The 26,167-nt window shown below is 39.5% G+C and overlaps 1 protein-coding gene across 4 annotated transcripts in view; it reads left to right on the top strand.

The window, feature by feature from the left end:
• The window catches only part of MOB3B (MOB kinase activator 3B), a 191,613-nt gene that overhangs the window by 6,068 nt on the left and 159,378 nt on the right, over positions 1-26,167 (top strand). The window contains exon 1 of one of the 4 annotated variants that reach the window (XM_049116202.1): positions 24,919-24,942. The exons of the other annotated variants lie outside the window; for them this stretch is intronic. The gene's annotated coding sequence lies outside the window, so the exon portion shown is untranslated. Of the gene's footprint in view, positions 1-24,918; positions 24,943-26,167 lie in introns of those variants that run through there. 4 annotated transcript variants of the gene reach the window in all.

The following is a 26,167-nucleotide window of genomic DNA, read 5'->3' as shown; positions in this document are numbered from 1 at the left end:
AACCCAGTCTAGCACTTCCCATGGCTGCCTAACATTTCATATGCCTCCCATACCTATTACAGAAGTCCTCAAGGAAGTTGTATATTGGAGAATATTTTTCTGCTTCATTAGCTTCTCTCATAGTGTCATGCATTTTCCTTACTTTTAGATATGGTTTAGATAGGATTTTAAAACATTGCCTTGGCTGTCTTTTCTTCTTTTTGGAGGTTCTGAATGCTGTAAAGATTCTTGTTCATTCCTATTTGTTTTTCACTGAGGAGGTACTTCACATCTGGACCACTATTACTGTGATAATGATAGCTAATCCATCATTTTTGGTTTTCCTTTTGTTTGATCAAAAATGATCTTCTTCTGGTTATGTTCAAGCCAGGTGCATTCCTTTGCCCAGGAACTTAATTATCATCTTAAAACAAGGCTAGCTTAATTATTAACTTAACAAAGAAATATATTAATTTTTAATAAACTCATTTTAGAATGGTAACGCAAAAGCAAGCACGGTTCCATAAATATGACAGACTGTGATTGCAAGTTTAGCTTTTTTAAAAGTTCTTATCTAAATCAGTTCATTGCACCAAAGGCAAACTATGGACAGTGGGATTTTTTTTTTTTTTAAATCCTGGCTTTTTGGACAGGCTTTCTATGGATAGAAAACTTACTACATATATTACTCTATCTGTGTTTTCTCTAAATTCTGATTTCATATATTTTATGAGATGACCAACCTGGAAAAATAATTTGGAAAATGACCCTTTTATATTTTATCACTATAGGATAGTAAGTTGATACAACTCTCCTAGAGAGTAAAATGATGATACGTATCAAAGGTCTTAAAAATATACATGGTCTTTGACTCAGCAGTTTCTTCTCTAGGAAGTTATCCCTGAGAAATAGTGATGGACATCTTTTAAAGACTTAGCTGTCAGGAAGTTTATCGCAGAAAAAACTGAAAACAATTTAAATGTTAAGCAATAGGTAGTTGGTTAAGTAATTCATCAGTAGAAACTTTCTATGAAAGCATTAAATATTGTGGTGTGGGAATGTATTTGGCCATTGGATAAGTTCACTTTGTAGTTGAAAACCAAGCTTCCATGGTAGTATACAGAGTCTGATAGCATATATGTGCAGAAGAAATCTAGAAGTGTATATGCTACAAATATTTCCTGACTAGGAGAATAATTATTATTTTTAGTGATTTTTATTTTTATATTTTTGTTTTCCTCATTTTTTTTAGTTTTCTGTAATCAGCTAGTATTTAATAAGGCAGAACTATTTTTTTAAAAAGATTTTATTTATTTATGCATGAGAGACACAGAGAGAGAAAGAGGCAGAGAGACCCAGGCAGAGGGAGAAGCAGGCTCCATGCAGGAAACCTGACACGGGACTCGATCCCCGGTCTCCAGGATCACACCCCGGGTTGAAGGCGGCGCTAAACCGCTGAGCCACCGGGGCTGCCCAAGGCAGAGCTATTTTTAAAACAACATACATTAAAACAAATTAGGGGCACCCCGGTACCTTATTCAGTTAAATGTCTTCTTCAGCTCAGGTCTTGATCTCAGGGCTCTGGGATGGAGCCCCAAGTGAGCTCCCTGCTCAGCAGAGAATCTGCTTCTCCCTCTCCCTTTACCTACCCCCCCCCTTCATATTCTCTTTATCATGTTCTCTCTCCAGTGTTGTCTCTCAAATAAATAAAATCTTTTTTAAAAAAGAAAAAAAAACTATTATGTGTTTTGCAATGTGACCAATAAATACTACTTTATTTACTTAAAATTTCCATTCCAGGATACCTTCAAAGGAAATGTGAATTTACCCCAAGACTCAGTTCTCATTCCATAGAATAACATAGAGTATGTGGGAAGATAGTGTAATATTCTTGCAACTTCTCAATAAAAATATATATGCTTTTATATATATATGTATATTTATAATTAAAGAGTCTATAAAGTACAAAACGCCTCTGAAGGCGATGCCTGCTTATGTATCTCACATAACTTCTTTCATCGTAAAACTTATTACATCGTCCTAGGCAGAACTGTTTGTTTCTCTTTTGGGCTTTTTTTTTTTACAATGCTCTGTCCGCCTTCATTGTGGCTTTTTAAAATGGATAATTGAGTAAGTGTTGGTTTCCCAATTTTATATATTTCCCGTTCCCCTACCCACTCAGAATGCTTAGACTGCTTTGCAGTTATTTGGGACAGATCACCCTTACTAACTAAACTAAGAGACTGTTCAATTGAATTACTATGCTAAGAGGTTCTGCTCATAGGTGATAGAGGTGACTACAGATTTGGCTGTCATCACTATCTTGAAGGCCCCTGTATTTTCTGCCATGTACAGCTTTGTCATTTTATCCTGCTCCCCCCAAATTTCCTCCCTTTATCGTCGTTCCATGTCACATCCTCATTTATTCAAAACTGTATTTTTAGCTAGTACCACATGCCAATTACTGGGTTGGGTCTTAAAGATGGAAGAATAAAGAGTCCACAATTGAAGAAGCAGGCATATTCTGAGTGTTTTAGAGGGAAGGAGTAATTCATAGGTCTTCCCTATAGCATGGACCTCATCCCTATGTGAATACTGTAAATGTTCATTGATGCTGATAGTGACACTATTCATGACAAAGAAGGAAAGATGATTGACGTGCATATCTTCCCCTCTTCCACTGTTAGCTTTTTAAAAGTTCTTATCTATGCCTGATTTTGCAAATAAAAATACAGAACGCCCATGCAGTATTTGGGAGGTACCTATACAAGAAAAAGGTCACTTGTCATTTACCCCAAATTCAAATTTAACTGGGTGTCCCATTATTTTACCTGACAACCCTATCCACCAGACAAACTCTTTTTGACCTCTTAGAGTAGAACTCAGACATGAAGCCCTTCACACAGAACTTTTCCTCTGCTAGTAAGTCGTTCACCTCATACAGAGGTACATTCAGTTGCATTACTCTGTGCTGGCTTTACTTGTGTGCATGTCCCTAAAAACTGTGCACAGCACACTCCAGAGAGGTACCTGCCATACTAAAAATATTATGTGTGCACGCATATGTGTACACACACATATACAAATTGCTCTCATCAGGAGCATTATTGGATGATCAGTCATTGGTTTTGCCTCTGGTAAAAGCCATGCCACATGAGTATATTTCAAAATAACAGGAAAATTAGAAAGAATGACAGTGTAAGGAAATATTTTTATCCCAAAATTTGTCTATTATAACTGTTCCATCTGTCATTAGCAGTCTGTATGTTGCCTGGCTAATGATATTTCCACAATATCTGCTCTTATTTCTCTAGCATGTCTTGAGATCATTTGTATTTGGTTAGACTTTCCTCAGAGGGAAAGCTGATTAGCAGGGGCTGCTCTGTTGTTGATAGAACTGTGTAAAGCCCATATGGATTATAAGGTGAACAGTAATGGGCAAGACACAATTTGTTTGACAAAATGGAGATGAGACATTTCAGTCTAGACAGAATTGTTGTGATTCAGCTCAGGAGCATTTAGTATTTTCTGGTAAGATTTATTGCTCTCCATGAAAAGGCAACTTTCAAAACAAGGTGAGAGTAACATGTTCATCATCTGTGTTACTCAGTACATGGAAGTAGATCGTTTCATTTGTGGGGTCAGAAGGTGATTGAGCCTAAAAGAAAGCTCTGAGATGGGAAGCTGAGCATCCATTCCTGGTGTTATCTTCCCTAGAGTATGCAGATGATGGTGACCACAGAGTTGTGTGCAGCTGTTTTAGCTTCAGACCAACCCTGAAGCTCCAAGTTGGTGTTTTGCTCATCTCCCTTCCTCCCACATTGGGGTCAGCCTCTCCCATGGTCTTCTGGTCCTCTTCTTGGTTGTTTTTTTAATGATGTACCTGATGTAGAAATTTGTAATGACTACACAGGTAGTGTATGGGAATGTTTTTATAGTAAAAATTCAAACACTTCAGATAAAGGGAAAGCTCTGCTTACCAGCTCAGCCTCATGCCATGCCACTGTCTGCCCTGTGATAACTGGTTATTAGTTTGATATGTATCCTTATTTGATATCTGTTTCCCCACTAAACACTAAGTTCTGTGAGCATAGTGCAACAAGTGGTTTGTTAGCTGCCTTCTCTTAAATGTCCAGCAAGACCTTACAGCGATTGAGAGAGAACTGGATCACTTCCATGAATGATATGTGGCACAGTAGTAGGGAGATTTGTATATATTTTTGAAAATTGCCCAAATAAGATTATAAAAGTTATGATATGCTTTGAAGTTTAATCCTGTAAGTATATCTATGGCTGTATATATGTTATTGTTTGGATATAATCTAAAAAATTTACATTATATACATTTCATGAATCTGAGGCCCAGGATAAATTGCTCACTAGACCTGAATTTAACAGATCCAAGTGCCTTTCACAGACCCTGGCACAAAATAGGTGCTCAGTAACTATTTGCTGGATGCCTAAAAGATTGAAGCCATGTCTCAATGACAGGGAAATTATTTGGTGGTTTAGTTCTTTTGGTATAGGGACATGGGAAGAACAAAGTCAAGTATTAGGGAAATTGACAAGTTCACAGAATGGTAAGTAGGAGCTCAAACCTCCATTATTTTCTCTTTGGGGTATCCCATGGTCATGAGCACAGCCATACCTCTACTCTAGTGGTATCACATAGTTCTTTGTTGTTTGGGTGACTCACATACCTAACTGTCCAAACAGTTATTCAGTTTTGTATCCATGGCATCTCTTACATAAAGACACTAAATATTTGTTGGATAAGAAACTACCACATGATTTCTTTTGATTCTCAAGTTTGCTGTGGAAGCAAAACTATTGAGAGGTTCCAAGACCATTCTCCAAGACGTCCTCCTTCTCCCAACATTGCCACTTCTATATTATATCAGATGCTCCCAGCAGCTTTGTTTTATTTTGTTTTGTTTTCATTATATCACCCCTAAGGAGACCCTTTGGACAGACTTAACCCTTGGTTCTCTTTTATAGCCCAACTTCAGATGATGCATGTAGTAACTTGTGCACAGAAATAATTTTAGCTCTTAGAAAATGATTCCTGGTGGGGATCCCTGGGTGGCGCAGTGGTTTAGCACCTGCCTTTGGCCCAGGGCGCGATCCTGGAGACCCGGGATCGAATCCCACGTCGGGCTCCCGGTGCATGGAGCCTGCTTCTCCCTCTGCCTGTGTCTCTGCCTCTCTCTCTCTCTCTCTCTGTGTGTGTGACTATCATTAAAAAAAAAAAAAAAAAAAAAAAAAAAAAAAAAAAACTTAAAAAAAAAGAAAATGATTCCTGGTAAAAAGAAATTTACATGTAAAGTAGATATTTAAGTAGATAAATATCATTTAAGTAAATAAATATCTGGTATCAGTAAAACCTACCCTCAGTTTTGGGATTACCTGAACAGTTTCCACCTGTACCCTTGTTTCTCTTGGTCCATTCAAATCCTAATTGGGCTTTCTTTCACTTTACTCACTGGGTGAATGTGGATTTCTTCCCAGACCACATCCAAGGGTGCCTGTAGTCTGGGAAGAAAGCAAGAGTGGAGTAAGTGATGGATAGAGATGTCCTCTTGTCTTGGATATTTATTTATTTAAAAGATTTATTTATTTATTTGAGAGAGAGAGAGCAGAGGGAGGGGGATAGAAAGTGGACTTCCTACTGAGCACAGAGCCCATCGGATCCCAAGACCCTGAGATCATGACTAGAGCCGAAATCAAGAATCTGGCGCTTAACCAACTGAGCTATCCAGGCACCCCATCTTGGATAAATATTTAAAAATATTTAGTTGCCATTGCAGGGATGAGGACAGGGTCTTCTTTTAATAACTGTCAGCTTGCATGGGGTCATAGATTTCCTGACAGTTATGAATAACAAAGAAAGGCATTATTATGGGAAAATTTGAGTAGACTTTTCTTAGACTGATAGAAAACTCACATGCCCCAAATTTTAGGATTTCTGTAGTGTCTGAGAAATGCTTGGATTTGAGGATGGTGTCCAGGAATAATCTATTGGAGCCAGGTAAAGTGGGCAAGAGTCTCTTCTTGCCAAGACCCCCACCGCTTGGTAGCCTGTGAAGTACAGAATCTAAATCATAGAATGTAGGGTTAGACGGACACTTAGAGATAGATTTTTGAAGTCAGAGGGGTGAATTTACTTGTCCAAGGTCACAGTGCTAACTTGAGGGCAAAATCAGGCTGACATACAGGTCCTCTGACCTCAGTGCCATCCGTGTAAGCCTTTCACCAGCATGCAGAGAACTCTCGTCCCTCTGCCTCCACTAAGAGGAGCAGCCCATCTGCAGTCAAAGGAGAGGGAATTGTGGAGGCTGGAGGCTGTCACTATTTTGAAGCCAGAAAGGAAGGCCATAACTGAAGCTTTTTCTGATACTTCACAGGGGCTTCTCAGCTCTGTGGGGAAGATGATAGCAAAGGAGGAAACCCTATGTTAAGTCTGCCACCCCTAGTATTTCTCGAAGTTATTTAGAATTCTGTGAATAATGACTGGTTTCCCAGATTCCTGGATCAGTTCAGGCCTAGAGAAGTGGCTTGGAATAAGTTTCTTTGTTGTTGTTGTTGTTGTTGTTTTTTAAAAGATTTTATTTATTTATTCATGAGAGACACACACACAGAGAGAGAGAGACAGAGACAGAGAGGCAGAGACACAGGCAGAGGGAGAAGCAGGCTCCATGCAGGGAGCCCGACGTGGGACTAGATCCTGGGTCTCCAGGATCATGCCCTGGGCCGAAGGTGGCGCCAAACCGCTAAGCCACCGGGGCTGCCCTTGGAATAAGTTTCTTGAGAGATTTCCCCTACATCTAAAATTAATGTGTTTATGTATTCATTTACTTGTATCTCTAGTGCTTAACACATAGTGTACGTTCCATAAATATTTATTGAAGAAATAGGTATATGTTTCACCATTTTACCTTATGACTGTATTTTAATTTAATTAAATTGAATTTCAGGGCAGCCCAGGTTGCTCAGTGGTATGGGATAGCCAAGTGGAGATGGATGTATGGGATTAAATGAGGATAGGAGACTGATCTAGATGGGAGAGATAGATTTGAAATTATTAGCAGAAGCTATAGGTGATAATTTAAGACCATAAGAATCAGTTGGTTTATCTAAGGTTGGAAGAGAAGTGTGAGCGAGTATCAGAACCCTAAGAAGCACCTGTGTTTAAAAAGTGGGCAGTGGAAGAGGAAACCAAGAAGGATGTTCACAGGGGCGTGAAGAGAATGAAGATGGAGTATTTTGACCCTCCATCTGTTTCTGCCTCTTTATCCAAATGACTCCTCATAATCCTTCTTAACATGTACTCTTAATCAGCCATTTTCTTTTTTTTAAAATTTTCTTTTTAATTTTTATTTATGATAGTCACACACAGAGAGAGAGAGGCAGAGACACAGGCTGAGGGAGAAGCAGGCTCCATGCACCAGGAGCCCGACGTGGGACTCGATCCCGGGTCTCCAGGATCACGCTCTGGGCCAAAGGCGCTAAACTGCTGCGCCACCCAGGGATCCCAATCAGCCATTTTCAATTAAACTGTATTGATTTATACCTAATCCCATTTTATAGATGAGCTGTTTGAAGGTCAGAGAGGGTAATTAATTTATTTTAGCCTAAGGTCAAAGTCTTTGTGCTCCTCTAACATATACCTTCCATGAAATGCATCTTGTTACGAGGTATGTACCTCTGAGACCTTGGCAGATGATCAACTGGATTGAAAGTTGGTTTGGTTATTTCACTTCTGCCTTTTGGGGCTATAGGAGTTGGGGTATGTTTCGGTTTCCTATGACTGCCATAACAGATTTCCAAAAACAGCATGGTTTAAAATAAGAAATTTTGTTTTTAAAGATTTTTTTTTATTTATTCATGAGAGACACACAGAGAGAGTCAGAGACATAGGAAGAGGCAAAAGAAGGCTTCCTGCAGGGAACTCAATGCGGACTCGATCCCAGGACCCCGGGACCATGACCTGAGCCGAAGGCAGACGCTTAACCACTGAGCCTAAAATAAGAAATTTATTTTCTCACAGTTCTGGAGACTAAAAGTCCAAAATCAAAATATCGTCATGACCATTTTCCCTACAAATCTTCTTTTGCCTCTTCTAGCTTCTGGTAGTTCTTGGTAATTCTTGGTGTTCCTTGGCTTGTTAGATGCATCCAGTCTCTGCCTGCGTAGTCACATGACATCCTCCATGTGTCTGTGTCCCTGTGTCTTCCAGACATTGCCTTTAGGTATTTTTGGTAGCAGCCTGCATAGCTCCTTATTTTGCAGTTACTAAATATCAACTTTTCATGTAAATTATCAGTATTTTTCCCACCCACAATACAATGAAGATGTCATTATTCTTAAAGAGGAAATGGAAGTTTGGAAATATTAAGGGACCTGCCTGAGATCACGTAGCTAGAAACCTACAGAATCAGGATTCCAGCCCAGGTCTCTCTGAGGCCATATTGTGTTTTTATAGGATCTAGGGTTGTGACAGGTTTGGCGTAAAATCCATTGTGGTTTCTATGCACTAACAGCCTGTTTCATTCCCAAAAGGATTTGAGGCAGTTTACAAAATGTATATAAGAGAATACAAAGTATTTAAAGAAATCAGAGTTGAGGAAAAACATATATAAGTAAACAAGATGAAGTCAGTGGTATAGTTGGAACATAAGAATGCCTGTCATAATGTCCAGTGTCATTATTGAAAAGGGCTGCAGATCTGTCCCTGGGCTTTCTAGAAGCAAAGAGGAAATGTGATCTGTTAAAGTAATCACAGTGTCCAAAAGATAAAACAAACCTATCAGCAAAGCTAAATCCTCAGTAGAAACAATGTTTTTCTTGGTACTGAGCCCTGGGAGGCATTTCTCTGTGGGCCTTCAAGAAGAGAGCACTGTGGAATTTCCTGGGTAAAGACCCCAGCCTGCCTTACAGGAGTGACTACCACCACATGCGTTGCTGGGGTGATTCTTGTAACGTCCCTCTGTATAGGCAGATGTCACATTGCCAATGCGCAGTTCCTTGGCAGGCATTCTGCAGGGGCTTATTGAGTTTTCTCATGTTGAGTTACAGAATGGAGTTCTTTAGTTCAGCCGAGTTTGGATAGCATGTCTTCACCATGGCTTAAAGTGGGGAAAAGTGTGGTCACTTGAGAATGTTGGCATTCTCAGGGACATTCAGTGTGGAGAGACTGCCTTGACATTTCCAGAGCCTCTGGCCAGATCCAATTCTGCATTTCTTATTATATGTACAGAGGAACGTCTGGGAAACCTATTTGTAGGCAAAGCTCTCCTCCAGTTAGTCAGAACTGGGAAAACAAGTTATTCTGTCATATTGACCCAGTGCCATAAGCCAAAGTGAAGTGTGCCCTGGATTTCCACATGGTCATGGCTTTGATTGGCTGTACTCCTCTAAGGGTGATAGTCCTAGATATGGCAATCCAAGGAAGTGGCTTATAGTTTTACTCTGCATTGAGGTGACTTTTGTTTCTTCTGAAAGAGCTTCTTCAGAAGTTGGGTAGCTTAAAATTCAAAGCCTGGATAGGCTTGTGTGATACTATAGGTAATTAGATATTATGACATGTCATTTTGGGATGATCAGTTTTTGCAAACTTGGCTATTTTTTATTTAATAGTAAGACTCACTGTGTGGAAAGGGCCAAATGGATGGCCCCAGAATTAAAATTTCTTTATAGTCCCAGGGGAGACACAGAAATTGGTTTTGCTTTATAAACATGCCTGCCAGGACAAGACAGTAACACTTCTTGACAATGTGATAATACAGTTTCTCATGGATGGTCCATGGGACAAAGAATGGTGAAATTAACTGTTGCCTATATTGCCCATCCATTCATCCACCCATCTCTGAGGATATGTTGCCTGAAACATGGTAATAAAAAAAGAAAAAAGAAAAGTTCATGTCCTAATAGAGTGTCTAGATTTCCAGGCAATAGAGAATAAAATTATAGGGTATTATAAGTGCTGTGAAGGGAATAAACAGGGCAGGAGGGTAATTGAGGTGATGGCTGAACTGAGTCTTGAAGGATGATGAATAGTCAGTCATGTAAAGAGCTGGAGGGAAAACATTTCAGGCAGAGAGAACTGGAAGTTCAAAAAGCCCTGATAGGAAAGAATTGGGGATATTCAAGGAACACAAAGGAAATTAGTTGGGTTGGAGTGAAGGGAATGGGAGATTGGTACTAAGATAGATTGGATGGGGTAGGGGATGGCAGGCCATGTAGGAGTTCTAATTCTATCCTTTTTTTTTTTTTTCTAATTCTATCCTAAGACCAGTCAAGATACATGAAAGAATTTTAAGCCAGTGGGTGGTGTGATATGACTTGTGCTTTAGAGAGATTGCTTTGGGCACCCTTTGAGGGGAACCATTTGGAGAAGGGGCAAGAGTGGAAGCAAGGAACCCAGGTCGAGAGTAGATATTTTGGTATAGCAGATTAGAGCTCTGGTGGTCTAGATAAAAGAAGGAGCAGTGGAGATGGAGAGAAGACTGATTTGAGAGATGTTTTTAGTAAGTTATTTTGGATGCATTTGGGCCCAGGTGAACAGCTGTGATCATCAAAGGCAGTTTTTCAGAAGTGCCATTGATTATCCGTTTACATAAAAGGTCTTTACAGCATTAACAGGACAGTTTTTTGATAACCAGTAAGTAATGTTATTTGGCATTACATCTTTAACTTGATGGCCTTAAACTAGGTTGGGTCCCATGTACTTTGGACAACAAAACAAATAATTTACTTAATTGGACTTTATTATGGTTGAAGCTTCAGTTTCTGAGAGTGTCTCCTGATATATTTCCAATGTGCACACAGGACAAATACATATTCCTGTACACTTTAATATTTAAATAAAATGTATTTTTATGATCAGTTTAAACTATGGATTACTATCAATGATCAAATCATAATGGAGGGATCCCTGGGTGGCGCAGCGGTTTGGCGCCTGCCTTTGGCCCAGGGCGCGATCCTGGAGACCCAGGATCGAATCCCACATCGGGCTCCTGGTGCATGGAGCCTGCTTCTCCCTCTGCCTATGTCTCTGCCTCTCTCTCTCTCTCTGACTATCATAAATAAAAAATAAAAATAAAAATAAATTTTAAAAAATCATAATGGAATATAGTCGTACAATTCTAAAGTTAAGAAAGTGATCCTAATCTGTCATTTACTAAATGTAGGTGAGAGCCTATACCTCACAACTCCAATTCCCACCAGCTTGTTTTTTTTTTTTTTAAGATTTTATTTATTTATTCATGAGAAACAGAGAGAGAGAGGAGAAGCAGAGACATAGGCAGAGGGAGAAGCAGTCTCCATACAAGGAGCCCGATGTGGGGCTCGATCCTGGGACTCTGGGATCATGCCAGACACTCAACCACTAAGCAACCCAGGTGTCCCACCCACTTTTTTTTTTTTTAAAGAAGTCTCAGAAATGTCTAGTTCTCAGAAAATGTCTACTTGCGTGAATGCTCTTGCACAAACTATCCTTTCCTTCTTTGAAACACCGGTGCTTAATAAGCTGAGATCAAGATGTCCTTATCACTGAAATCAAGTAACAGCAGACTTTTCATGTGTCACAGAAAAATTAAATAAATTAAATGAATATTCTATATCTTAAGATTTTCAACAACATTCTTCTTAAACTTTTGGAACTTTTGATGGTTTACCTAGAGTAAAACCTAGTCTACAATGATATAGTTTTAGATTATTTAGTTATTTCATAACCCAGTATCTGATTTGGCATATGATGATTAGGTTTACTATTTTACAAATAATCTGACAGTATTTCGTAACTTTGCAAAAATCTCAGGACTTCCAGATAGAGGCTGCTTTAACAAACACATTCAAGAAAGTAGAATGGATCAAACATGATAGAAGCATTTCTTACATATATAAAGTTTAGAACTGTGGTGCTTGAGCTCCGGTTGGCCTTTTCCCAAGCAGTGGTCAGGGACACAGAAACCCTCTATCTTGTAGCTCTGGCTTTCAGGGTTTCCAGGCTTATCTCCATCAAGCTAGGGCAGAATGGCAAGAGCTGGAGAGGTGTGCATGGGAGCATTATATGAGCAGGCTTGGAGGGGCACATATTACCTCCAGCCATATCCCGTTGGTGGAACTTAGTCACATAGTCATAGTCACAGCTAAGTGCAAGGGATGCCAGGAAATGTAGTACAGCTCTGTGCCCAGGATGAAGAGAGAATAGTGTGATAAACAGCTAGCCCATCTCTGCCATATTCTTGATTCAGTTGGAGAAACAGCTAGCAATCGCAATGTGTTGGCATTATATGAGTTGGCTTAGGGGTTGGGCTGGCACGATGAAACATGCTGTAGACACTCAATAAAGATTTTCTAGAATCCATAAGCAGCTTTCTAATGGGGTTATTTTCCTTTTTACTGAAGAGCAGCAACAGAAGTATTGTTGAAATAAAAAAATTTGTTTTTTTTCCCCAAAATTATACAAATAAGAGAAATTATTAATTTGGTGGCTTTTTAAAAAGCATGTTTTCCTTACAAGATATATATTTTGGTAGAAAGATACTGTCATTAACTTTCTTTAAAAAACAGAACCCATAGTTCATATTTCCCATGGAGACCAACCTGCAGAAGTTTCTTTAGTATCATTGCAGCTAATGTTACATTGGGCATCAAGCATGCGTCAAGCGTCAAGCACAGCGTTACTAAGTTTGCATATAGCATTTCACTTTATCACCAAAAGAATCTACAAGATTTACAGTTTTTGAAAAACTGTAAAATGTAAAAGTTTTTTTAACTTTTAAATTTTTATTATTGAAGTTAATCTATTAAGTGAAAATAAATGTCTTGAGTGTATCATGTTCTAGATAATTGATTTCTAAGAATCATTTCAGAGGTGAATGATTATCATTTCCAAATGCTGAATCTGTAGCACATGATTTTGCAACTGGACGTTATTCAAAAGATATTTGTTGAGTGTCTACTGTGTATCAGACACTTTTCAGAAGCTGGAGCTACTCTGACTCACAGATTCTTTCAGCCTTGGCCTCACCAGTAGATCTGAGGGGACTTAGCCAAATAGCCATGGTAGCTGCTAAAACAAGCACCAGGGGACAAACCATTCAGTGTCATCCCCTGTACTGAATGCCATTGTGTAGCTGTTTCCTGAAACAATGAAGAAATCAACTGAGACCTGGAAACTCCTCATCAAAAAGCAGTTTGTTTGTTTTGTTTGTTTGTTTTGCCAGTCCTGGTTGCTGTAAGCTGACTTACTCTAAACCAGTGTGTATTTATAAGAGCCTGTGTTATGAGTGACATGCTAAGGAATGCAAAGTAGATTGAGAGATGCCCAGTAGGGAGAAATTAAGCACTGTGCATGATATGACAAGTAACAAGACTGGGATGATGAGTACATACTTTGTGAATTTGCAGATATACAGAGGACCCTTCTGGCTGGAAAGATATCAGGGAGAAGGAGGCAGTGAAGGATAAATAGAAGATACTTTTAGGTTTCCCCATTCTACCTCTTATTAGCTGTGTGACTGTGGGGGAATGTCTTACCTTGTGGAAGCCTCAGTTTCTTTATCTGCAAAGGAGGAACCATAACACCTAGTCATAGACATGATGATAAAAATGTAAAGTGCTTAGCACTTTAGTGTCTGAAGTATGGAAGACACTCAGTAAATAATATCAGAAAATACAATAAAAACTCAGTAAATAATTTTGAGTTTTGTTTGTAAAGTAGCAATATTGCATCATAGGACTGTGGCTAAGATGAAATAAGATGACATAATAAAAAGGGCTGGCATAGTGCCTACCTTGTGGTAAACATTCAATAAATATTTACTACTATTATTATGGAAGAAGAGATAGATGAAAGAAGGCATCTCAGACATACAGAGGAGGCACATAGCCTGGTGTGGGCTTGGCAAGTTACCCAGTACTCTAGTACAGAGGATTTGTTCAGGTGAGTAGATAGTTGATGGTTGTAAAAATGTGTGAAACATAAATGAAGAGCCTCTTAATTAGGGATACTGAAGGGATACTCCAGAAGAAAGTCCATTGAATGATCTCTGAATATTCTTCTGAGATTTTGTGTATTTCTCAAGCTTCCAGTGATTTCTGAGAAAGACTACGGTGAATCAAACATCCATGCAGTAGAGTTCCAGAGTTATAGCCTGGAACACACCAGAAATAAGGGAATGAATGTACTCCTCTCTATTTTGACAGTAGCAACCATTTGCTGAAAGAAGAAAACGTTTTAGTTTTCATGTGGCAGTCTGCCTAAGTATTTGATTTGACAGGTAAGGGAGGAAAGCAAAACTCATAAGTATATTTGGTGACACACATTTCCTGCTCATTTTTTTCCCTTTAGTTTTGAGAACAGAGTTAAGGAAAAGGAAAAGAGAAGGAAAAACAATAACAACAAAAAACACCTAACTCTCCAGGAAATGAGTCTCCAGGCAGAACTGAGACACCTGAACAATATGTCACTTCATAATACGTTGTGTGTGTGAGTCAGTGAACGGGTCCTGGGTTTGCCAAAGTGCACCTGAGGGCTGGTGCAAGAGAAGAACTACTCCCTCATGGCAGGAAGCATGGCTTCAGGCATTAGGCTCTTAAGAGGAGCTGGAGATGTGCAGACACCTTGTAGAGCTGTTTTCATGACATTGACCAAAGCCAGAGGACAATCTAGTGCATCATTCCCAAAGTGTTCCATGAAATGTTACATGAAAAGTAAGTTGAATAATAGTGAAAGGGAATATAAGGGAAGAGAGAAGAAATGTGTGGGAAATATCAGAAAGGGAGACAGAACGTAAAGACTGCTAACTCTGGGAAACGAACTAGGGGTGGTAGAAGGGGAGGAGGGCGGGGGGTGGGAGTGAATGGGTGACGGGCACTGGGGGTTATTCTGTATGTTAGTAAATTGAACACCAGTAAAAAATAAATCAAAGAGCAGAAAAAAAAAAAGAAAAGTAAGTTGAGAAAATTTAGAATTAAACAAGCTCAATAGGTTTCTTTACTGGAGGATTCCTCAAGACCTTTGACATGCCAGCATGAATTGTGAGTGTCCAAGGAGTGAAAGTATGAATTCTGTATTCCCTAAACTTACTATAAAGTGATAATTTTTGATGTAGAATATACATATAGTGGCCTGAGCAGCCCCCCTCGGGCAAGGCTGATTCAGGATCAGGAACACTAGGTTAAATTGTTTTTTGTTCTTGCCCTTCTCAGGGGATCCAGATCTAGACATGGATGTTTACGGGCAGCTTTGCCTTTTCAGCAGCCAAATGGGGGTCACTATCCAGGAGAGCACAGTCATTTGGAAAAACCTGATGGTAGGGATGGTAGGGTATAGTAGGGAAAATAATACCCACTCCCAAGATGTCTACATTAAAATCCCTAGAACCTGAGAATATATTACCTACATGTAAAAAAGGACTTTGCACATGTAGTTAGCTTAAAGTTACTGAGATGGGCCATTATCCTAGAGTATCAGGGTGGGCCTAGTGTAATCAAAGGGAGGCAAGTGGGTAAGGGTCTGAGGAGATATAACAGCAGAAGCAGAGGTTTGAGGAGTGTGGGGCCATGAGTCAGGGAATGTAGGCAGCCTCTAGAAACTGGGAAAGGCAAATAAATGGATTCTCCCCTAGAGCCTCCAGAAGGAACACAGCCCTGCCACCCATTTTTTTTTATGATTTTTATTTTATTTATTTGAGAGAGAGAGAGAGAGAGAGAGTGAGAAAGAGAGCACAAACAGGGAGAGTAGCAGAGGGAGAGGGAGAAGGAGAGAAGCAGGCTCCCCACTGAGCAGGGAGCCTGATACGGAGGCTCAATCCCAGGAATCCGGGATCATGAGCTGAGCTGAAGGCAGGCGCTTAACCAGCTAAACCATCCAGGTGCCTCCATTTTAGATTTCTGACCTGCAAACTATAGAGTAATACATTTTTGTTATTTTAAGCCACTAAGTTTGTGGTTAGGTAATTTGTTATAGCAGCCATAGGAAACTAATACATGGGATTTGATATTGGCCTCACCTTTTCTGTGCTTGAAAGTACATGGATAATATACCTCAGTACTCTAAGATACTGACACTTGAGGGAGAGGCCTGCTACTTACCTCTATCAGACCAAGGGAATCCTGCTTTCTGGATGTCCTTCCTCCAGCTCCCTACTCCCCGGGCCAAACATCATTCTGGCTCTTGCTGCCCTGCTTAGATATGCAGTGACTAATCATCAACAAGCTCTGAAAGAAGCGCTGCGACTGGTCACTGGTCAGTGATGTGTACCTGTTATTTGTGGACTGAAGAGCCACTTGCCCAGTTTGTACTTCTTATATATACTAATATAATATTCTGTGGCCACTGAAATCTGAACCTGGTTGTTACTGGAGTAGTTATTTAACCAGACCATGGTCATTGAAATGTATGCTTATTAGAACCATAAAAAAATGAGGATTGCATATATTTAAATTATGGCACAAATTCTACAGTATGATTGCTTTAACTAGACTGGTGGGCAGTCATGCCCTCATGCATCACTGAATGCCAGAGTCCGAATGTGGCTGGTGCAAGTGTTAAGGATGACTGTAAACTACGTATGAATTGGAAGTTGAGTAAAGGAGTTGCGCCTGGGTGGCTTAGTCACTTAAGCATCTGACTCTTGATTTTGGCTCAGGTTGTGAACTCAGGGTCATGAGATTGAGCCCTGCGTGGGGCTCTGCACTGGGCATGGAGCCTGCTTGAGATTCTCCCTCTTTCCATTTGCCTCTCCTCCCGGCCTACTCTGTCTAAAAAGAAGAAGGAGAAGAAAGTAGTAGTAGTAGTAGTAGTAGTAGTAGTAGAGTAGTAGTTAGGCAGTTGGGCAAAAGATAGTGCAGCATTATTTGTATCTTGTTTCTGATGATCACAACTCAGTTCTCTAGGAAACAGATTCTGAGATGCTGAGATTGAGTTTTATTGGGGACTACTTATGGAACAACAAAGCCTGGCACAAAACGAGGGCATCAGAATTAGGTAGAGGGGAAGGTTGACTGTGTTACAGGTGGGGTTGGTCATGGTGGGCTCTGGAACACAGATGGCTCTAAGGCAAGGAGGCTGGGTCTTTGTGTCCATCCGCCAGTCACTGGATAGGGGCTGCACAGACCTCAGTAGATAAAGGCCCTCCAGAAAGGCCCTCAGATGAGAGCTGGCAGGCTCCAGTACTCCCAGCAATAAATGCTCTGGGCCTAAAGGGGTCTGGGCTGCACATCACAGGGCCCACTATACCAATTATTCTATGATGCTGGTGCCATCAGACAGCCAGACTTTAGAGGGGCCTGAGAACTATTTCTAGCAAAACTCAAGTCAGAATCTGGGGCAAGTGAGCAGAAGAAGAGACAGATTTCCAGGAGAGCTGATAGACTGCCGGAGGAGGGAGGCAGGACCACCAGCCTCCAGCCCAGAGCTCCCTGCTTCCCACAGTAAAGAACAGAGTAAAGGCCTCTGGGGCCTGGATTGGCCTCCACATGACAACTTATTAATTTGAGAGAAGTTGAAGGTCTTGTGCGTTGGTCTTGTCTGGGCCTTTTGGGGTACTTGGACTCTGAACTGGAGCCGAGGGAGGAAATAACAAAAACTTGAAATAGAAAGTTGCTAGGTTTGATGTTTATAAGTCAGTTTTTCCTCTAGTAAAATATAGATATCTTGTAAAGAAGAGATGAAGGGTTTTTTTGACTGCCTGCCCCTCCTCCCCCATCCTCCTTTTTTCTTTTTGTTTCTTAGACCCTGCACATATAATCCGCTCCTCTGCAGTTTACCAGGCTCTTTATCCAGTCATAAAGAACTGGATGCCTGGAGTCTGGCTCCCGCCTCCCTGAACTGAAAAGCAGTGGAGTCAGTACCTCTCATTCTCCGAAGTGACTGATCAATTCACACTGAAGGTTTTGGGGATCACCCCCTGCAAAGGAGGGGCTGGAAGATCCCTGAAGTCAGTAGGGAGATGACCAGGGTTATAATAGAGGACTTTGTCACAAAGGGCTGACAGTGTGTTTTAGAATTGCTGATCTCAGTGCTTAGGCTAAATGCCAGATAAAAAAAGATTAGTGCACACTTCATGTGATATTCTCTTTAGAAAGCCTGAAGATGCCCCTCGCCTGTAAGGAGTTAGTTTTGACATCCTGGTGGACTGAGTGTTGGGAGGCTACCCACACAGGCTCTTCATCTGGAGAACCAAGTTTGATGTGTTGAGGGTAGCTGCCTGGAGAGGCTGAGTTAGAAAAGATGCTGAAGATGGGAAGAGCTACTGGCTGAATGGCTGATGGTGGAGCAGGGAACCTGCTGTATGTTTGGCCATCTGGGGGCTCGAGTTTCCAACAGTTCTCAGTTGGCTGAAAGGTGTTTTCGTTTGTTTGTTTGTTTGTTTGTTTGTTTGTTTGTTTGTTTGTTTTAAAACATACCCAAGGCTTACCTTTAACCCATGGTGGGATATATTACAGTTTTTGAGTTATTCAGAGGTAATGTGTTGAACGTAGGATGGTAAGTTGAAGAGGTACTTTAATTGCCTAGTCTCTAGACTTTAGGGAAAAAGTGAAGAATAATTAAATCCCCAAACGAGGGTTTGGATGAGGAAGAGATAGTGGAATTAGAAGGTATAAATAGTCTTTGGTGTTGATATTGTGTAGGACACACAGATCGGTGACTCTATTTGTATAGTTCTAGGTAGGTCCTGTGTGTCTGGACCAGTGGATATAAGGTTTGTTTTGGTTTAAAATGGAGAATTCTCTCATCTCATTTGATCTAATAGCGGGCAGTGAAGTATGACAATAGGGCTTATAGCACTATGTTTAGCAAATGATCACTAGAAAGTGAAGATCTACCTGATTGGTAGGGAGAGGGAATGTATGTGTTTGGGAAAAAATTGAGAGAGCTGAACTGGTGGCAAAAAAGTGAAGGACAAACATGGTTAGGGTCCTTATCCTTTTTGTTGATAGTGTTGCTTTACCTGAAGGAGCATCAAGGACTATGTAGAGGTAAAAAAAAAAAAAAATGTTTTTTAAGATTTTATTTATTTATTTGAGAGAGCCAGAGAGAGAGAGAGAGAGACTGAGACCATGAGCATTAGCAGTGGGGAGGGGCAGAGGGAGAGGGAGAAGCAGACTCCCCACTGAGCAGGAAGCCTGATGTGGGACTTGATCCCAGGACCCTGACATCATGACCTGGGCCAAAGGCAGCCACTTAACTGACTGAGCCACCCAGGCATCCTATAGATAAAATGTTAATTATAATTTTAAAATTTCCTTTCACCCAGCAACATCTGCAAAAAACAAAGGCTGCCCCAAAATATCAATTCTCTGACACTTTCCCTTGCTGGAAGTATATTACTTTGCTTAACACGGAGTCCTCATCTCATAAATAGCATTAAAAAAAAGATTTTTTTAAAGATTATATTGCTGTAATTGGAGTTTTAAATTAGGACTCTTTTCGTCTGTTCGTGAAGGACACCTGTTTGTGCTTTCTGTAATTTAAATTGCATGATAAGGCAGCTTGCAAAAGAACTTTGCATTTCTCACAAGACACCTTATAGGTAGAAAGTCAGTTTTCCGAGTACAGGGAAGTTGAGATGTAGAAAGAAACTAATCAAGGTGAAACAGACTCAAAGTGACTTTGGCACCTCCATTCTGGATATCTGGTTTTTGGTATACTCACTTTAATGGGGATTTTTAAAATCATTATTTGAAGTTTTCAATAGTTCTGAAGTCTATTCAAGTATTCCACAGCATTTAAGAATAAGATGTAGTTGGCTCAGCGGTTTAGCACCGCCTTCAGCCCAGGATGTGATCCTGGAGACTGGGGATCAAGTCCCACATCGGGCTCCCTGCATGGAGCCTGCTTCTCCCTCTGCCTGTGTCTCTGCCTTCTCTCTCTCTCTCTCTCTCTCTCTCTCGCTCTCTCTCTCTGTGTCTCTCATGAATAAATAAATAAAATCTTAAAAAAAAAAGAATAAGATATAGTTAAGCTGGTGTAAAAGACAGAAATCTAAGTTGAAACTGTATAAGACTAAAAGGTTGATTTTTACATGAAAAATTCACAAACATTTAGAGATACTTGTATATTGTGAACAGTTCAAAATAAAACTTAATGGCAAAATTATAATTCTGTCTGATATAAGACAGCTCTGAAAGTTGTAAACAATATCTAAAAAAATCATGCCCCCAAGCTGAGATCCTTCAGTCTTAGAATACAGTTTTCCTGTACACACACACACACACACACACACACACACACACACAGAGCCATTCATTTCCTGCTTTAACTTGTCCCTTGGAAGGTAGGATAGTGGCATAATATGACTCATTTCCCTCACAAATTGGATGTTGCCATCCTAACGAGAAATAGCATGGGTTGGAAAGCAAATTAGTAAATATTAAAGTGTCTGTCCTAGGAAACTGTTTAAGTTGGATGATGAATGATGGAGTTACTCATCTGAAAATGTACACTGGATTAGATGTGATTAATATTCCACTTACTAGATGAAGATGTCTTAACCTGACACATTTCCTTTCCATGTGCTTTATTTTTTTTTAATTTATTTTTTATTGGTGTTCAATTTACTAACATACAGAATAACACCCAGTGCCCGTCACCCATTCACTCCCACCCCCCGCCCTCCTCCCCTTCTACCACCCCTAGTTCGTTTCCCAGAGTTAGCAGTCTTTACGTTCTGTCTCCCTTTCTGATATTTCCCACACATTTCTTCTCCCTTCCCTTATATTCCCTTTCACTATTATTTATATTCCCCAAATGAATGAGAACATATAATGTTTGTCCTTCTCCGACTGACTTACTTCACTCAGCATAATACCCTCCAGTTCCATCCACGTTGAAGCAAATGGTGGGTATTTGTCATTTCTAATAGCTGAGTAATATTCCATTGTATACATAAACCAGGCCAGAAAGGACTGGCAGGATATATTCAGGGTTCCATGTGCTTTAAATGAGGACCCTGAGTTCATCTTGCTGAGACTATTAGAATAGTGATTCGTTTACATGATTACTTGCTTCATGAGCCTAACGTGTTAATGGGCTTGCTTTCTTAGTCATCCTTTAGAGAGGGTTCTTATTTGATTGTTGAATCATAAAGAGACAGGGTTCTTGGATTCCAGCCTCATCCTCTGGCTTACCTGTGATTTTGCTTTGTTCCTTAGTCTTTTCATACATAAAAGAAATAAATTATTAGCAGTAGCTCTAAGTTGTAAAGATAAATGCATTTGCTTATTTAAATCCTCAAGCAAGATCTTTATTTTTTTCTAGTAAAATCTTTAAATTGTATAACTCTAGTACATTATTCATATTTTAATGAAAGGAGGAAAACATACCCCAGATGAATTTAGGAATTTGATTAGGGTAAATTGGTCAGACAGTTTAGAATTTAAATTCATGATTCTCTTCTCATCCATTTCCTGGATGGTAATTGATGCATATACAGATAAATTTAGTGACATGCTCTTTAAAAATTGTATGTTAAGATCTTGTTCTTTGAATCAGAGGTTATATCCTGGCATTCTATTTTGGCCCTCAGAGATGTTTTATTTGTTCACAGAATGCACTGATTTTTCTTTTTAGTTGTCAACTTCTAGAAACACAGAGAATTCACACAAAAATTGGGATTACCAGTTACTCGTGAAAAATCAGGTCTGCCTGGGTGGTTCATTGGTTTAAACTATTGACTCTTGGTTTCTGCTTAGGTTGTAACCTCAGGATCTTGAGATCAACCATCCCCCTAACCCCAGAGGCTCCATGCTCAGCACCAGTCTGCTTGAATTCTCTTTCTTTGCCCCTCCTGCTCTTGCTCTCTCTCTTCCTAAAATAAATAAATCTTTTTTTTTTTTAAAGAAAAATCAGAAAAGCAACAGCTGCTAGTGCTAACTGTCCCCCATAAATAGTACGTATGCCCCAGCATTATTTGTCTCTTCCTCTACTGGACAGCTCAACACACTTGAGTATGAGACCCTGATTCTACAAATCACAGTGTTCTCTGTTGGCCTAGATGGGAAAATTGGCATTGAGAATAAATCCTTTAGGCATCAAGTGGTATTCCTATTCAAAGAGATTAGGTACCTGCAGGAAGATTTAGGGTACCTCTGCCTAAGGAACTGTTGCTTCCTAAGAAGTGTGTTCTAACTTTTTTTTTATTTGTCCAAAAATACATTTGTAAATTGTTTACCAAGACTGTGGCATAACCAGCCCTCCCCTCCCAACACACACACGTCACAGCTTATTCTAGCAACTCCTCTAATTAATAGTCTAGCACAGCTCATAAGATTCCCAAAGCCAATTAAACAATGCTCACCCTGTACCTCCCAGTAGATTGGAGAGTAGCTTGGCCAACGCTATGATTGATATGAAAAGTAACAACGTCTTTTTAAGCACTTCTAGCACTGTTGTTACTCTATGAGGCACAAGCTTTCAACACAGTGGCCTTTTATCCTCTGTGCTTTTGGAGTGTGAGAACACCACGAAGGCTACAAGCCCCACAACGTTTCCTCTGGGCTGGGAATAAAGGTGGGGGAGGGGAGAGAGGAGCGGGCAGCAGGGAATGACAGTAGGGGGAGGGGGCTGGCAGCTGTCATCTGAATAGTATTTCCCTCTTTCATTATCCGTTGTTCTAAACCTCCATCCATTCATATTCATGGTTTCCACCTCTCTGCACACGGCCAAGGCTAACTTCCTTTGCACATTTTATTTCCTTGCCTGTCTGGGATTTTCATTTGGATTTCTAAGAATCATTGAACTGTTTCAGAAAAAGGATCAGCTAGTAGAAACTGGAGATGGTTGATAGAGAATCTCCTGGGAGGAATTTATTTAAATATAACAAGTTAATGCCAAAACTATATGGTATTAGTTAAGTTTATGTTCGCTGATCTTTATTTATTTTCATTTATTTCTTGCTAATCTTGTGATTATTTAATTCCATATGTATGAATGCTATATTCATGAGAGAAAAAAAATGAGGAAAACATTTTATATTCTAACTACCCAACCAGTACATATTTAATTTAGAAAATAAAACTACAAAAATTCAGGAGAACACAGAGGAGAAATTTAAAATTACCCTATCCTACCATCTAATTATTGTTACTTTTCAAATTTGTTTCTTTTTAGTCAAACATGTATGTATATTTTTAGGAAATTGAGGTAATTTTAGACAAGCTGTTTTATCATCTACTTGTTTATGTGTAATACTAAATCATAAATATTTCCATATCTTTAGATATTTGTGTTAAAGCTTTTAAAATATCTTTGTAGAATTACATTATATGGGTACCCCATGATTGATCTCTCTTTAGTAAGATAGGTTTTTCACATCCAAACTTTGTGCACATCTATGATTTTTCCTTTGGAAAAATTCCCAGAAGTAATTTGTGGGTCAAAAGGTTTAATTGGGCTTTATGGTGACCCCCAGGAAGGTTGAAGGAACTGAATGAACCTCCCAATGCCATTTTATGAAAGCTCTAAATAAGGAACTTTTCTGAGGATGTCTTTTTGGGAAGCTGCTCTCGATATTCTTTGGCTGCTTTTATCTAGATTTTCTTTTTCAACCTAGATATTTTTACTCTATAAAAAAGACTAACCATTTAAGTTTCTTAGTTTATAGGAAAATGTTTGGAAAAAGCCTAGGCCATCTTAATCATCATCCCAATTAACGTTTGTTTTATATCATAAATGGAAGACCAACTCTTCTATAAGAAAACATAAAAGTCAGCTGGGGAACATGTATTTGCTTTGAGAACTCTTGGCCAAGAAAATAAAATACTTAAAAATGACAGCAAAATGAGGCCATCGGGTGCTAAAAATGTTAAATTTTTTAAAAAAATATTTTATTTATTTATTCATGAGAGAGAGAAAGGCAGAGACACAGGTAGAGGAAAAGCAGGCTTCATGCAAAGAGCCCAATGTGGGACTCCATCCCTAGACCCCAGAAACACACCCTGAGCGAAAGACAGACAGAAGCTCAACTGCTGAGCTACCCTGGTATCCCAAAAATGTTAAAGAGTGATTTTAAAGTTCTCCAGAAGCCTAGGAAGAGTGTGTTTTGTAGGCCACTGTGTTGAGAAAGATGCAGTTTAGAATAGGTAAATTCCGTTACTGAGAAACTCTACTATGTTATGACTATCTGGGGTGACTTGAGTCAGAGCTAAGCTTTAAAACATGTCCAACATTCTTTGAATGATTGGTGAAATTCGAATATAAGCTGGATATTAGATAATAGTATACTAATACTAATACTAATAAAGGAGGGGGGAGGAAAAGGAAAAACAAATGTGGATAAATCTGGGTAACCTATGTGTGGTCATTCTTGCTACTGGTTTTGCAACTTTTCTGTAGGCTTGAAATAATTTCAAAATAAAAGGTTTAGTTTCTCTCTTTAAAAAGAAAGAAATAAAACACATCCAATTATAGTCCCCCTTCTCATAAATGTAATGCACCATATTTATTGGAGTCTTATTATCCTATTGACAAGATGACAGCTAACCACCCCCATATCTTTAAGTATTTAGGCTACACAACTAAAATTTTAAACGTATCTGGAGAGGTTTGGAAGTAGATATTATATGGTCTGTATTGTATGCACGGTATCCCAATTTGCAACAAAAGATCCGTAGGAACACAAGCCCTGAACTGTCCAGCTGAATTAGAACTTAAGGCTCTCATCCAAAGAATCATGTTATATAAACAGATCAAATCTGGATAAGTACTTCTTGGTATCATCTAATGAAACTTAAATTTTCAGTGGTCCCTCCGAAATTTAACAAGGTTTCTTTTCTTTTCTTTTTTAAGATTTTATTTATTTGTGCATGAGAGAAAGAGTGAGCAAGCGCACAAGCAGGGGGAGCAGCAGGCAGAAGGAGAAGCAGGTTCCTGGGTGAGCAGGGAACCCGATGTGGGGCTCAATCCTAGGACTCCGGGATTTTGTCCTGAGCCGAAGGCAGACACTTAACCAAGTGAGCCACCTACGTGTCCCTTTAACAAGGTTTCTAATTCCTAGCAGTAAAAATGGATGTTGCTATAGTAGCCAACTTGGCCAGTGTAACCTCCTGTTGTCTATGCAGTAAGACTAACCGTGTAAAGGTTACATGACTTGATTGTACAATCTGATGCCAGTGTGAAACTCCAGTTGGAAAACTCACTATATTTTGTCATAAAAACAATGAAGGGTTTTTAGTGATTCTTAATTACTTAGAAAATCTATAAATCGGAGCTGTTACATGCCTTAGAAGAATATCTATGCTAATTATAATAATATGTTGCCAGCATGATTGTTTTGTAAGAGATGTCCAGTTGAGGTGCTGGAAACTGTAGTTACTGTTCCTTAAGGAAGAAGACCTCCCATGAAAGGAGAAAGGAGTTCCGGATCTTTCTTTCTTTTTCTTTCTTTTTTTTTTTTTTTTTTTTTTTTTTTACCTCATGCCTGTTAGGATGGCCATTATTTATTGGTGTTCAATTTACTAACATACAGAATAACACCCAGTGCCCGTCACCCATTCACTCCCACCCCCCGCCCTCCTCCCCTTCTACCACCCCTAGTTCGTTTCCCAGAGTTAGCAGTCTTTACGTTCTGTCTCCCTTTCTGATATTTCCCACACATTTCTTCTCCCTTCCCTTATATTCCCTTTCACTATTATTTATATTCCCCAAATGAATGAGAACATATAATGTTTGTCCTTCTCCGACTGACTTACTTCACTCAGCATAATACCCTCCAGTTCCATCCACGTCTCCACCAAACTACCTAGAAAACCTTCAAATTATCTTTTCTTCTTTTCTTTTCTTTTCTTTTCTTTTCTTTTCTTTCTTCTTTTCTTTTCTTTTCTTTTTCTTTCTTTCTTTCTTTCTTTCTTTTCTTTTCTTTCTTTCTTTCTTTTCTTTCTTTCTTTCTTTCTTTCTTTCTTTCTTTCTTTCTTTTTTTTCTTTCTTTCTTCCTTTCTTCCTTTCCTTTCCTTTCCTTTCCCTTTCCCTTTCCCTTTCCCTTTCCCTTTCCCTTTCCCTTTCCCTTTCCCTTTCCCTTTCCCTTTCCCTTTCCCTTTCCCTTTCCCTTTCCCTTTCCCTTTCCCTTTCCCTTTCCTTTTCCTTTTCCTTTTCCTTTTCCTTTCCTTTCCTTTCCTTTCCTTTCCTTTCCTTCCTTCCTTCCTTCCTTCCTTCCTTCCTTCCTTCCTTCCTTCCTTCCTT

Source organism: Canis lupus, chromosome 11 (genome assembly GCF_003254725.2).
Source record: "Canis lupus dingo isolate Sandy chromosome 11, ASM325472v2, whole genome shotgun sequence".
Lineage (NCBI taxonomy): Eukaryota > Metazoa > Chordata > Mammalia > Carnivora > Canidae > Canis > Canis lupus.
Note: the sequence above shows the minus strand (reverse complement) of the source record. Positions and strands in the feature narration are given on the sequence as shown.